Genomic DNA, 13,112 nt, shown 5'->3' on the forward strand with positions numbered 1-13,112 from the left:
TTTGCGTGGATTCACCGGAGGAACGGAGGCTCATTAACCTTGTTACTGTCTGTAATCCAGTCTTTGGTCTTTCATAAAAACGTGTCACACTTTGGATTTGCATCTCAAGAGATTTGCGTGGGTAAAAAGGCGCGCTCCTCCTCCTACCGGATTCAGGATTACCTATTATGCGCGCAGGTGCACAGGATATATACTCAAAACAGTCACTTCAATGATGACTTACACGCATATTAGGCTTGCGGCGTTGAATGCGTTTCGGAGGTATATTTGAAATCGGTTAAAGTAGTGCAAAAGCCTGTTTAGAGTATGATCTGAGGAAAAAACGACGTCTCTATTTGTGATCGATGTCTCAAGTACATAGTCTCTTCAGGCAAGACAATTCTAAAGAGAGGATCAGAGCAATGGTAGAAAGGTTGCTTTGAATAAAGTGCATCCACGTTTCCCCCTTCCCTCTCGGTCCTTTTGCTTTCCCTGACACAAGGTCATCACTGTCTTAGAGCGTCGCTGTTTGACCAGCAGATCACAGTTTGAAGTCCAAAAAAACAACCAAACTAATTATACACAGGTACAACACAGGCTCACATGTATTTTCTTTTTGGGCGGAAAGAAACCAAAAAACTGAAAAGGTTACAAATTCTCTTAAAGCGGCATTCTCTCAGAGTGCAGAATTGAACAGGTTTTAGTGTGTGTGTGTTGGGGCATGTGTTGGGTATGTGTGGGGGGGAGGTTGGAGTAAGCGGCTGGGAATCATTGTGTCCATGAGAAAAGTATTTTTGAAGGATCTGTAATTTTCAAAGTGCTCTGCATTTAAATGTCCCTTTTATTCTTAAACAGCCTTAAGACACTTTTCAAACTGCTCGATTCACATAATTAGATGGGCCCGACAGATGACTCGCTCCCACTCTGCCAAGGCAGCCATTAGAAAAGGGGTCATTCTCTCTCTCTCTCTTTCCCTCCCTCTCTCTCTCTCTCTCTCTCTCTCTCTTCCATCAGAATGGCCACTGTTCTATCTCTAATTTGCCACTTCAAAGAAGCAAAAGCATGTGACATGGCGGACAAATGAATTAAGTTCTACTTATCTCCAACTGCCACTGTCTAGCTGCCGCAGCCCTTGCACACTCTTCGGCTCTTCAATCCATCTCTTTAAGTGTCAGTTTCACGGCGCATTTATGTTTTTCAATTTAAGACGAGGCGTCATTAAAAAGAAGGAAAAAAGTTGGTGTCTTTTGAAACTAACAAGTGCACATTTCACTCGGATGGTGTTTTAGGCGATGTTTCAATTCTTCCTTCTTTGTCTTTAAACCTTCTCGTTTTCCGGGGTCTTTTTTTTGGGCTGTGTGGCAACATCAAGATTCTGCTCAGTGTTCTCGGTGCAACCTTCTGATACCAAACTGAGGAAAAGTTGGCGCCTTCATTAAAGTGATATGACTAAAAAAGAGAGGGGTATCAACCATTTCCCCTTTCCCCGAGTCTTTGATTCAGCGGCACCTCTGCAGGCCGCTGTAAATAAGTGTGAAAAGATCGACATGTGTTTTCCATCCCTTGCCCCCCCTTTGTTGCACGTGCTCTCTGCCTCCTTCTCTCCTTTTCGTGATTAATTTTCCACCTCTCCCGGGTCTCTCTCTCACTCGCTCCCTTTTATTTTATGAGGGTGGCGGGATTTGAGTGGTTCCACAGGCTTCGGATGGGTGCGGCTTGCCAAAAAACACCCTGAAATCGCAGGCCTTTCTAGAATCTACACTTGACGTCCATCTGAAAGCTATCGGGCCTTTCGGGAAACCTTCCCAGCCTCAGATCCAATAATTCTGCCGTGTGTGTTCATTTATTTTTTCTATGGTTGATTCCCTTTTTTGAATGGAAGGTTTATTGTTCTTTGTTGAAAGGTTTTTATATGGGCTGTAGTCCAATCGACAGAATAACTAAGTTTTTGACGTCACTTTGAGTTACTTTGTTGAATAAAACCTGCAAGCACACACACACACGATCACAGCTGCAACTTGATGAGGATAGGAAGATACAAATAAGAAAGGTTGTTATACGTAAAAAATAATATGAAGTGTATATCTTCAGTCACATTAAAATGAAAAATGTGATGGATTTGCCATTTATGAAATGCAAATTAAATTACTTTTTATGTTGACAGGAGGGGCGTTAATGAGCCTAGCATAGCAGCACCTTGACAGCCATTTGGTTAGCTTTCCTCTTGATGTCCGCAAGGTACTCCAAGCATGGTTCATTCATATTTTACAAACATCTGTTCACAACAGTTAGGGTTGTAAACCAACTGCATTTGAATTGCCTTTTAGTGAAAATAAAAGGGGCTTATTTTACAAACCCTAACACACTCAATTAAATAACCAGGTCAAAGTTCACAGCGCTAAGACCCAAGGCCTGGCCAAAGATAATGCTCATCAATGCCAAATTACCCTATAACCTTCCTTATTCATATACACTACATTTCCCACAATGCAACAGCTTTTTAAACATGATGTAGCATGATCCGAGGTTGGTTCTACCACCGTGTCTGACTGACTAAAGTCACGTATCGCAGCAAAGCCACACATCCAACGGGGGACCCGCACAATTGGGATGAAACGGGGGAAAATAATGTACTGGTTCGTATCGGATGCTGATCGGGACGGACGCTTGAAAAGTGAGGGTCGGTCGCGGGTTTTGCGATTGCAAGCGAGACTTCTCCGGTGCTGGAGATGCTATTAAGGAGCAGAGGAGTCAACTAAAACCGTCCACAGTAGATGATGTGCTTTCTTTGCAGAGCAATCTAAAGCACCACGCCAAACACCAGATAGGCCTAGTGTAATTGCCTTTTAGTCGGGTGCAGAATGGAATTCTCGGGTACGGGAGGGGGGTGCGGGTTTGCAAAATAAGACCCGTGTATTGATTCTCGGACATGGTGGAGAAGGAATTGAGGGATGAAACGTAGGCTTTGACTCTCTGAAGTCCAGATTGAACTGCAACTTTAGATTGATGTCGAAGGACCAGAGACGTGGGAGAACCCGACGCAGTCGTTTATTCATAATATCATCTCAAATGACTGCATCAGGTTCTCTGATGTCTCTGACACACCGTGGCGCTACACTGTAAATCTCGGAGAGAGCCTTACCCTCTCTTACACGCGATAATAAAAAAAAAATGCTAGCCATTATGAGCTCCGCGCATCCGCACATCCACACACAGAGAGACGCCACAGTCGAACCAGACAGACCAGGATATAATATGTCATCAGATTTTTGTGTTATTGCCATGATGATTGTAACTATTATGAAATAAGATTAGATAGGTATTAGATAGATATTAGATTAGGCCCAGACTCTGTGTGTCCATCCACCCTGAAACACTGCGCCGACCAGCTGTCTCCAGTGTTCACGGACATCTTCAACTCCTCGCTGGAGACCTGTCACGTGCCAGCCTGCTTCAAAGCCTCCACCATCATCCCCGTCCCCAAAAAACCAAGGACCACAGGACTCAATGACTACAGACCCGTCGCCCTGACCTCTGTGGTCATGAAGTCATTTGAGCGCCTTGTGCTGCCCCACCTGAAAGCCATAACCGTCCCACTCCTGGACCCCCTGCAGTTCGCCTACAGAGCCAACAGGTCTGTAGACGATGCAGTAAACATGGCTCTGCACTACACCCTCCAGCATCTGGACTCCCCAGGAACATATGCCAGAATCCTGTTTGTGGACTTCAGCTCTGCATTTAATACGATCCTCCCAGCTCTGCTTCAGGTCAGGCTCTCCCAGCTCCACGTGCCCGATTCCACCTGCAGGTGGATCACAGACTTCCTGTCTGACAGGAAGCAGCGTGTGAAGCTGGGGAAACATTTATCTGAATCCCAGACCATCAGCACCAGATCCCCCCAAGGCTGTGTTCTTTCCCCTCTGCTCTTCTCCCTGTACACAAACAGCTGCACCTCCAGTCACCAGTCTGTCAAGCTCCTGAAGTTCGCGGACGACACCACGCTCATTGGGCTCATCTCTGGCGGGGATGAGTCCGCCTACAGGTGGGAGATTGACCATCTGGTGACCTGGTGCAGCCAGAACAACCTGGAGCTTAACCCTTTAAAAACAGTGGAGATTATTGTGGATTACAGGAAGAACCCAGCCCCAACCACCCCCATCATCCTGTGTGGCTCCCCAGTCGACTCTGTGGAGTCCTGCCGCTTCCTGGGCACCATCATCACCCAGGACCTAAAATGGGAGCTCAACATCAGGTCCCTCACCAAAAAAGGCCAGCAGAGGATGTTCTTCCTGCGCCAGCTGAAGAAATTCAACCTGCCAAAGACTATGATGGTGCACTTCTACACTGCAATCATTGAGTCCATCCTCACCTCATCCATCACTGTCTGGTACACTGCTGCTACGGCTAAGGACAAGAGCAGACTGCAGCGTATCATATGCTCTGCGGAGAAGGTGATTGGCTGCAACCTTCCATCCCTCCAGGACCTGCACAGCTCCAGGGCTCTGAGGCGGGCAGGCAAGATTATGGCCGACCCCTCCCATCCTGGTCACAGTTTATTTGGAACTCTCCCCTCTGGCAGGAGGCTGCGGTCCATCAGGACCAAAACCTCCTGCCACTTGAACAGTTTCTTCCCCTCTTCAGTTGGGTTCCTTAACAAGTCCCAGGACCACCACCCCCACTGACTGACACTGACTCTGGCACTCATTCCCATCACCAATTTGTAAATTCTTATATTCTTGTATCTTAAATTCTTAAATTCTTGTGTCTTTTACTTTAGTTTTTAATTTATTTATTCTATTTTATCCTTTTTTTTTTAATTGATCGCTTATGTTCCTGCTTGTTTACATGGTGTTATATATATATCTCTCTTCTTCATTGTTCATTCTTATTGTCTTAATGTATGCACCTTAATCACCAAGCCAAATTCCTGGTTGGTGTAAAACCCTTCTTGGCAATTAAATCCTTTCTGATTCTGATTCTGATATTTCTTAACTACAAATAACATTTATTTGTCATTATGGGATTGTGGATAATTGTTTCGTTCTAAGCCTGATAGCATCATTGCCAAAATATGCCTAATTCATATTTTGCCCAAATTGTGATATCTATACTAACTCTACTCTCCTAATGCTGTTGAGTCACTGGCCTAATTGCTCATTCGTATCCTAAGCCAATCAGCATGTGTTTTACATTCCATATCCCCTATCTGCCTAGTTCATGTATTTGAATTTTGGGCATTTTTTACGCTAAACACAAGATGAACCTTAAAATATGACTTAGGCAATTATGCTATGATTATAATAATTTGAAAAAAAATCACTAATACTTATTGTGAACTCCACATTTACAGGGGCTTTAGAACCTGATAATGTAATAAATTCCCGATAATGTAATAACCCCGATAATGTAATAAAAATCTGCACTTGAGTCCATTGAAAATGTAATAAAACCTGATAATGTAATTACTTCCCGATAATGTGATAAAGTGCATTTCCCAATAAAGTAATACACTTTTAACCAATCATGTATTAAAGTATTACATTAATGGGAGGTTATTACATTATCAGGTGAGCCTTCATTTCGCAAGTCCTGATAATGTAATAATTCCCCAATATTGTATTAATTGAACAGTAGACCACCCATTACTTGGGTTCAATTGTGATACTGTGTAGGCAACACTAGCTCAAGAGCTCTAGCGCCACCAACAGGTCAAAGTTGAATGTTAATTAACTTTTGACCCGTTCATCCCTGAGCAGAAATGGTTTTCAGTAGCTAATATAACTAGTGTCAACCCGTAGTAAAGAAAAAAATAGAAAAAATCTTAATCAGTCAGCTAATGCGAAAAGAAAGCTTTTTCTCATAGCTAAAAGTCACTCTCCCAGATGGCAATTGTCAGTTTCCAGCTATGGCTGACCAGTTAGCAAGCTTGAGATTATTTCACTCATCCACCACTCTTAGACAGGAAATTGTATCTTATTTGGTGGCAAATCCTTCTGGTCTTGATGGCACACCTTTGTTAAATTTTGTTACTGAACAAAACAGGGATGACTGCATTAATGGCATGGGTGAGTTGGGAACTTATGGAGATCACATTACTCTCCAGCGAGTTGCTCAAATTTTCCAAGTTCAGTTTTTGGTTGTTTCTACTTTAGGTGTGGATGCTTCCTCAGTTGTCTCACCATCTGGAGAATATTGTGAGGACTTGCCCACTTTAGTAGTTGGTCATATAGCTGAGGGTCATGGAGATCATTATGTCAGCTTAGATGGCCCAATTAGTCAATACATTAGCGGCATTCAGGAGGAGGAGTCCCACAGGATCACATCAAGGAGACGCATTGAATCAAGTCCAAGACATGAATTTGAAGTGAACTCTGGATCTGACCATCTCATAATCCATTCCATAAACGTATAATAGCTGCAGGCAATGATAAAGGGGCATGCATAGTGGATGGCACCAAGGCTGTTTGAGACCAGGTTTTTTTCCTAGGTTCTAAGCAGGTTTAATGTCATAAGAGTTTAAGTTAACAGCAGGATGCTCAAAGATCAGAATGGCAGCCAAATTATGATGTGCAAAATACTTTTGGAGCTATTTGGAGAGGTCTGGCAATATCACCAGACATTGAAAAATAAGTTTGCAATTCACTTACGTGAAGATTTTGGAGTTAAAACACATTTTCGATATTGCATCGCCCCCTAGATGTCAAAGGTCACCAAATTGTTTAGGTGTTCCCAGGATGATGTCATGACTCTATATACCAAGTTTGGTTAAGATATGTTAAAGGGTTGCTGAGAAGTGGGCTAACTTCGTGTTTGGCAGCCTCACCATCAAGTTTGATTGGCTGTCACAGCCAAGCGCCTTTGAATTTCAAAAAGATGTTGAATGCATGCTGTGTCATGGTCTAAAGGTCATCTGGGCCAAATTTCAAGAAGATTAAACAAATTTGTGACGAGAGGCCTTTTTCAGGTTTTTGATCAAATTAAAGATGGGGAAACAACCAATATGGCGGAAAAAACCCATTAATGATGCATTGAGCTCGGATCGGTTCCAGTGATACATCATTTGTGAAAAACGGATGAAACGGGGTCACAAGTTAATAAACATTCAGCTTTAACCTGTTGGTGGCGCTAGAGCGAAACCCATTAAGGAGGCATTGAGCTCGGATCGGCCCAAGGGTTCCAGTGATACATCGTTTGTGAAAAACGGATGAACGGGTCAAAATTAAATAAACAATCAACTTTGTACCTGTTGGTGGCGCTAGAGAAAAACCCATTAAGGATGCATTGAGCTCGGATGGGTCCAAGGGTTCCAGTTATACATCGTTTGTGAAAAACGGATGAACAGGACAAAAGTTAATCTTCTGTCTTCTGTTAAATTAATACAATATTGGGGAATTATTACATTATCAGGACTTGCGAAATGAAGGCTAACCTGATAATGTAATAACCTCCCATTAATGTAATACTTTATTACATTATTGTTAAAAAGTTTATTACATTATTGGGAAATGCACTTTATTACATTATCGGGAAGTTAATACATTATCAGGTTTTTTTACATTTTCAATGGACTCAAGTGCAGATTTTTATTACATTATCGGGGTTATTACATTATCTGGAATTTATTACATTATCAGGTTCTACAGGGGCAAAAAATATTCTTTCTCAGCGGTGACCTTAGTGACTCAGAATGATTTTTTTGTGTCTTTTTGGTCCTTTTACCATTAACCCTGATTAGTTTGATTTCTTAAAATTGTGACTGTTGTGTCTCTTACAAAATACATCTGAAGCAGTGAAATCGATATGGGGGGGGGGGATCTTTTGCTTTCCCACCATCTGGGCACACTTCACCAGACCGATCACTCAAACACACAGCAGATCACTTCCATCGGAGGAAACACACGTGCGTCTAGAGGACATGGCAGAGATTTTCTCTTGGTTACCTCTGTGTTCCCTCACAATGCTTTTGCAACACCTCGCAATAGATTTGCGTTACTTTGCAGTGTGTTTTGATTTCCTTCTTTTGCTTTACCTTGCATGCTTTTGCCACCCCACTACTCTTGCTCTGTTTGCAACTTTTAATGCAACGCCAGGGTATGGATCAGCTCATCGTATTTAAAGGGGACAGATTATGCTACCAGATGTGAGTGTGATTATGCTGCGTTCGAGTATTCTCTGCGAACCGACTCGGATCTCGGATCTGACGCCACGCCCACACTTCAAGCGTTTTATTATTTCGCTCGGTCGTTGGAGGAAAACATGGACGCCACCCGGAAAGCTGTTTTCGCGGTAGCATTGACGGAGGACCAGGCGCTCCAAAATAAGTAGGCTATAGGCCATAGGCAGAGATACGGACGCAGTAAGGTATTGCAGTAATACGAGTGATTGAAATTGCCATTTAAACCAAGTGGTCCAAGCACAATGAAAACAGTCACCATGGGCACAGCCATCTTGAATTCTGTCTCGGAATTTTGCTCGGTCACCACTGAGTTCAACCGAGATGGCGAGTTCGCCGTCCGAGGAAAAGGGGGGTGTTTGTGCGTGTCGCTAGGCAACGTCCTCGGACCTCCGAGACGGATGGGTATTAAAACGCAGCATCAGCCTTACAAGCCATTTCGAAAATCTGCCCCATATGACATCACTAGTGGGCGTGTCCACCTAGATCTGTGCTGGATAGACAACCCGGTATCACGCGATTTCGTGCACATGCGCACAAACGTTAATCTATTGAATCGTGTTCCAGAGCACGATAGTCCGACTTTTTCCGTGCGACACAGAACGAAATGTAAACCAATGCATTCTGAATGGGAGTGTTCTCAGACAATTAACGTGCTCCACAAATCGCTACGAGAGAGAGAGAGAAAGAGAGAGAGGGAGGGACAGAGAGAGAGCGAGAGAGAGGCTTCAGAAAGTGAGTGCGCAGATTGTACAGTGCACCCTAGTTATGTTTATGCCAAAACCACAAATGCTATATATATATATCTATATATATATTGCCTAATTATATACATTGCCTATAGGCTATATATATATAATTAGGCTATAATTATATTATTAAGGGTGTAATGAGACAATCTATAGCCAAATTGTCGAAGATGCCCGAGAATCTCCGGAAATATCAGCATGGGAAATTGGCGCATCAGACCCATGAACCTATAAAGGAAGACGTCATCTCAAGTGGGAGAGAACGTTTGCGTAGCTGGTTTGTGTCACGTAAGTACAGGGCTCTCAAGTCTCATACATTCGGCGTGAGACACACGCAATTCAACCTATGCACACGCTCGAAACTGGTCTCACGAAAATACGTGACACTGTCACGTTATTTAATCTATTGAAACGTGATCGGGGACACGTATTTTCAAAATTTTGTATTTCAATTGGAAGTATTTGTCGTGTCACTAAGCACGACTTCCAAACTAAGGTTCTGTCCGGGAGCGTTCTCCCTAATGTCCCTTAAGGAGCTCGGTATGAAAATTGTCTGTGATAACTAACAAATGACAGCTTTTGGCCACCCGTTTCTACTTAAAATTGTCTGTGATAACTAACAATATGACAGCTTTTGGCCACCCGTTTCTACTTTCACCTTTGATTCTGAGAAATTGTCACAATACAAGGATATATTAAATGCAGGTGCGCTGCTCTGTAGGCAAACCGTGAAGGAAAAAAGGGTAGCTGCTTCATCTGTTCTTTTTAGAATTGTACGTCTTAATGTTTATTTTATCTAGCCACCCATTCTCTTGTTTTTGGCTATGTGAATGAAAGTCTGCGTCGATGCCTCGCAAGTGTAGGCAAGTCCAGTGTCCAGCGGACGTTGCCATGACATCTAGAAATCATACCGTATTTAATGGGTTATCATTAATATTGATGTGTAGGGGTTGATTATAACTCGTGAATAATATTGTTTAGACCACGGTCTGGGGGAATACTCGTATTCTGATTGGCTGCAGGGCGTGCATTAACTCCTGATATAGGCCTACAGACACCTGCTAAGTAGTTCCAGTCAGTGTTTAGATTCTCTGCCCGAGCCCGAGCCCGACGCGGGCCGGGTCGGGCCGATATTTCCCACCACTATACTCGGGCCGGGCCTTTGATCGAGCGTTTTTATTTTTATTTTATCATTGATTTATTGGCCTAATCTGAGGAGAAATCTATGCCATAAACAGAAATATTATTGGCCTTTATTACACGGGTCTTCTCAATGCCGTGGAACGCTCCGTTCACTTGCATGGGTAGTCGTCCGGTGACTTGTCTACCCCAGCGTCTTCCGTTGCTAAGCGACGTCACCGTCTTTGCGGACAAATTATTTCTCTGCTGATCAACACTACGACTGGCCAAAAGACTTGTATGCCCCCCCCCCCCCCCTTAAATAAATACTATGGCATAATTATTATTATTATTCTCATTCAACTTGAACATGTGTTTTTACAGTAGAGTGGTGGAGGGATGACGTATGTTGGCCAACCCGGAAGTGAGCGTCGCCCTGGATTCCCTCGACAAAAAGCCAACGGGTTTTTCCATTGGATTTTGGATTATTGCAGAAACATTTGCATCTTTGAAGCACCTCCTCAAAAACTGAAAATAAAAAAATAAATAAAAATAACTGTGCTCCAAAGAACGAAATGTAAACCAATGCATTCTGAATGGGAGTGTTTCTCCGATTTTTCCATGCTACACAGAACGAAATGTAAACCCATGCAAATAAAGACTTCATGGTCATAATAATTTAAATATCATTAATCTCCTGAGTGTGTAGGGTGGTATTCTATTTTTTTCAACGGGGCTGCATCCAGTCACTTGACCGTCATGGTTGCTATTGTGGTTGCTATCGACCGCCCCCCTCTAATCCTTACATGGCTCTAAAAACCACGCGGCATCGGAGCTGCCGTCAATTGTCTTGTTTTTTTCGTAAACTCGATGGTTAAAAAATAAACAGATATTCCAAGGTATCCTTAAAAGGCAGCTTGGATGTTTTTATTTTCTGCAGTTTAGACTTCTTCTATAACCTATTTTTGAAAGCAAAACACCAAGCTCATTGATTTAACGAGGCTGGGTTATTTGAAACAATTTATTAAATAAATATTTGTGAGAGGTCATTCCTTCTCCTGAGTTTGCTTCCTATTTATGTCTAGTGTACACCCCTACTGTCCACAAGTAACCCCCCCCCCCCCCTCCCCATATGGATTTGGAGAATTGATGCCACGTCCCAGTGGTGGAGGTATCATATATATGAAAGAGGGCATTCAATTGTACTACAATGATCAATTAGGAGGCCGAAGCCCTCCTAATTGAAGGAAGTGATGCAATAGGTGACTGAGTCAAGAACCTTAAGTAAGTAAGTAAGCTGTACCTTGGGGTCTCTTATATATCAAAGGGGGTCTCAAAGGATGCATGCGCTTCAACCTGTGGCTCCAGCCCTACAGGAAATGACTCAGCAAGTGCTCCATCTCGCTATATTTATATTATATTTCAGCAGAGAAATAATTTGTCTGCAAAGACGGTGACGTCGCTTAGCAACGGAAGACGCTGGGGTAGACAAGTCACCGGACGACTACCCATGCAAGTGAACGGAGCGTTCCACGGCCCGTGTAATAAAGGCCTATTATATTTCTGTTTATGGCATAGATTTCTCCTCAGATTAGGCCAATAAACCAATGATAAAATAAAAATAAAAACGCTCGATCAAAGGACCGGCCCCAGTATAGTGGTGGGAAATATCGGCCCGACCCAGCCCGCGTCGGGCTCGGGCAGAGAATCTAAACACTGACTGGAACTACTTAGCAGGTGTCTGTAGGCCTATATCAGGAGTTAATGCACGCCCTGCAGCCAATCAGAATACGAGTATTCTCCCAGACCGTGGTCTAAACAATATTATTCACGAGTTATAATCAAACCCTACACATCAATATTAATGATAACCCATTAAATACGGTATGATTTCTAGATGTCATGGCAACGTCCGCTCGCGACACTGGACTTGCGAGGCATCGACGCGGACTTTCATTCACATAGCCAAAAACAAGAGAATAGATGGCTAGATAAAATAAACATCAAGACATACAATTCTAAAAAGAACAGATGAAGCAGCTACCCTTTTTTCCTTCACGGTTTGCCTACAGAGTAGCGCACCTGCATTTAATATATCCGTTAGGGATGGGCCGATAGTCGATTCTATTGACTATCGACGATAGATGGAATCCATCGTCGATCGTCTCAAGTAGCCGATAAAAAGGCGATAATTATATTTTAATAATTTTTTTTTTTCTTTTTTTTTTTTTAAAAGCGCTGTGGTAGCTATTTTTTCAACTTAAAAAGCACCGCAAATTGTAATTTAAATGAACTGGCACCGGTGGAAAACATACTATGTAGCGCTGACCTGCCGTATTCACTCACTGCTGCGAGAGGAGAGGGGAGGGGCTCGAAACCTACCGGTCTGCTCGCACGGCGAAATGACATCACACCCCGCTGCACCATTTCCGGGTCACAGCTGTGGTACATGAGCTGTGTTCGAAATCGTTCCCTATTCACTCACTCACTATTCCCTATAGTGTTCATGATATAGTGCACTACATAGGGAACGAACATATGAGAATTCGGACACTACGCTGAACATTTCTAAACGTCATTTGCGTCAGTAAATGCGCCGGGTATTTGTGTGACGCAGACAGATGCGCCCAGATTGTGTAACCAAACCGGGCACTCTCGAGGAAAGCAGGAGGTTGTATTGATGTTGAATGTTACATTTCCTTGAACAAGGTTATTCTTATTAATTTTTAATGTTTAATTTTCTTGTTAAATCCCAAATAAATTGTTGATATTTCTAAACGAAAGCCGGAGACTCCATCATTAAATGTAGTCGTTTTCGCCGCTTGCGGTTATTGAGCTTCTTCTTCTCCTCCGGAAAAACACGACTGCATTGCATTGTGGTATAATGGGAGTAACAAGTAGGGAACATCATATGTACACTCACATTTTGGGTATTTTAAGTGCATATAGGGCATGAAATTAACCAGTGAGAATTCGAACAACACTACAAAATAGCAAGCACCCTATATAGTGCACTATATCCGTGATAGGGAACGATTTCGAACACAGCTACAAGCTGTGTGTCATCAGCGTGTGTCATCATGACAGCGCCG

Source organism: Gadus morhua, chromosome 4, assembly GCF_902167405.1.
Source record: "Gadus morhua chromosome 4, gadMor3.0, whole genome shotgun sequence".
Lineage (NCBI taxonomy): Eukaryota > Metazoa > Chordata > Actinopteri > Gadiformes > Gadidae > Gadus > Gadus morhua.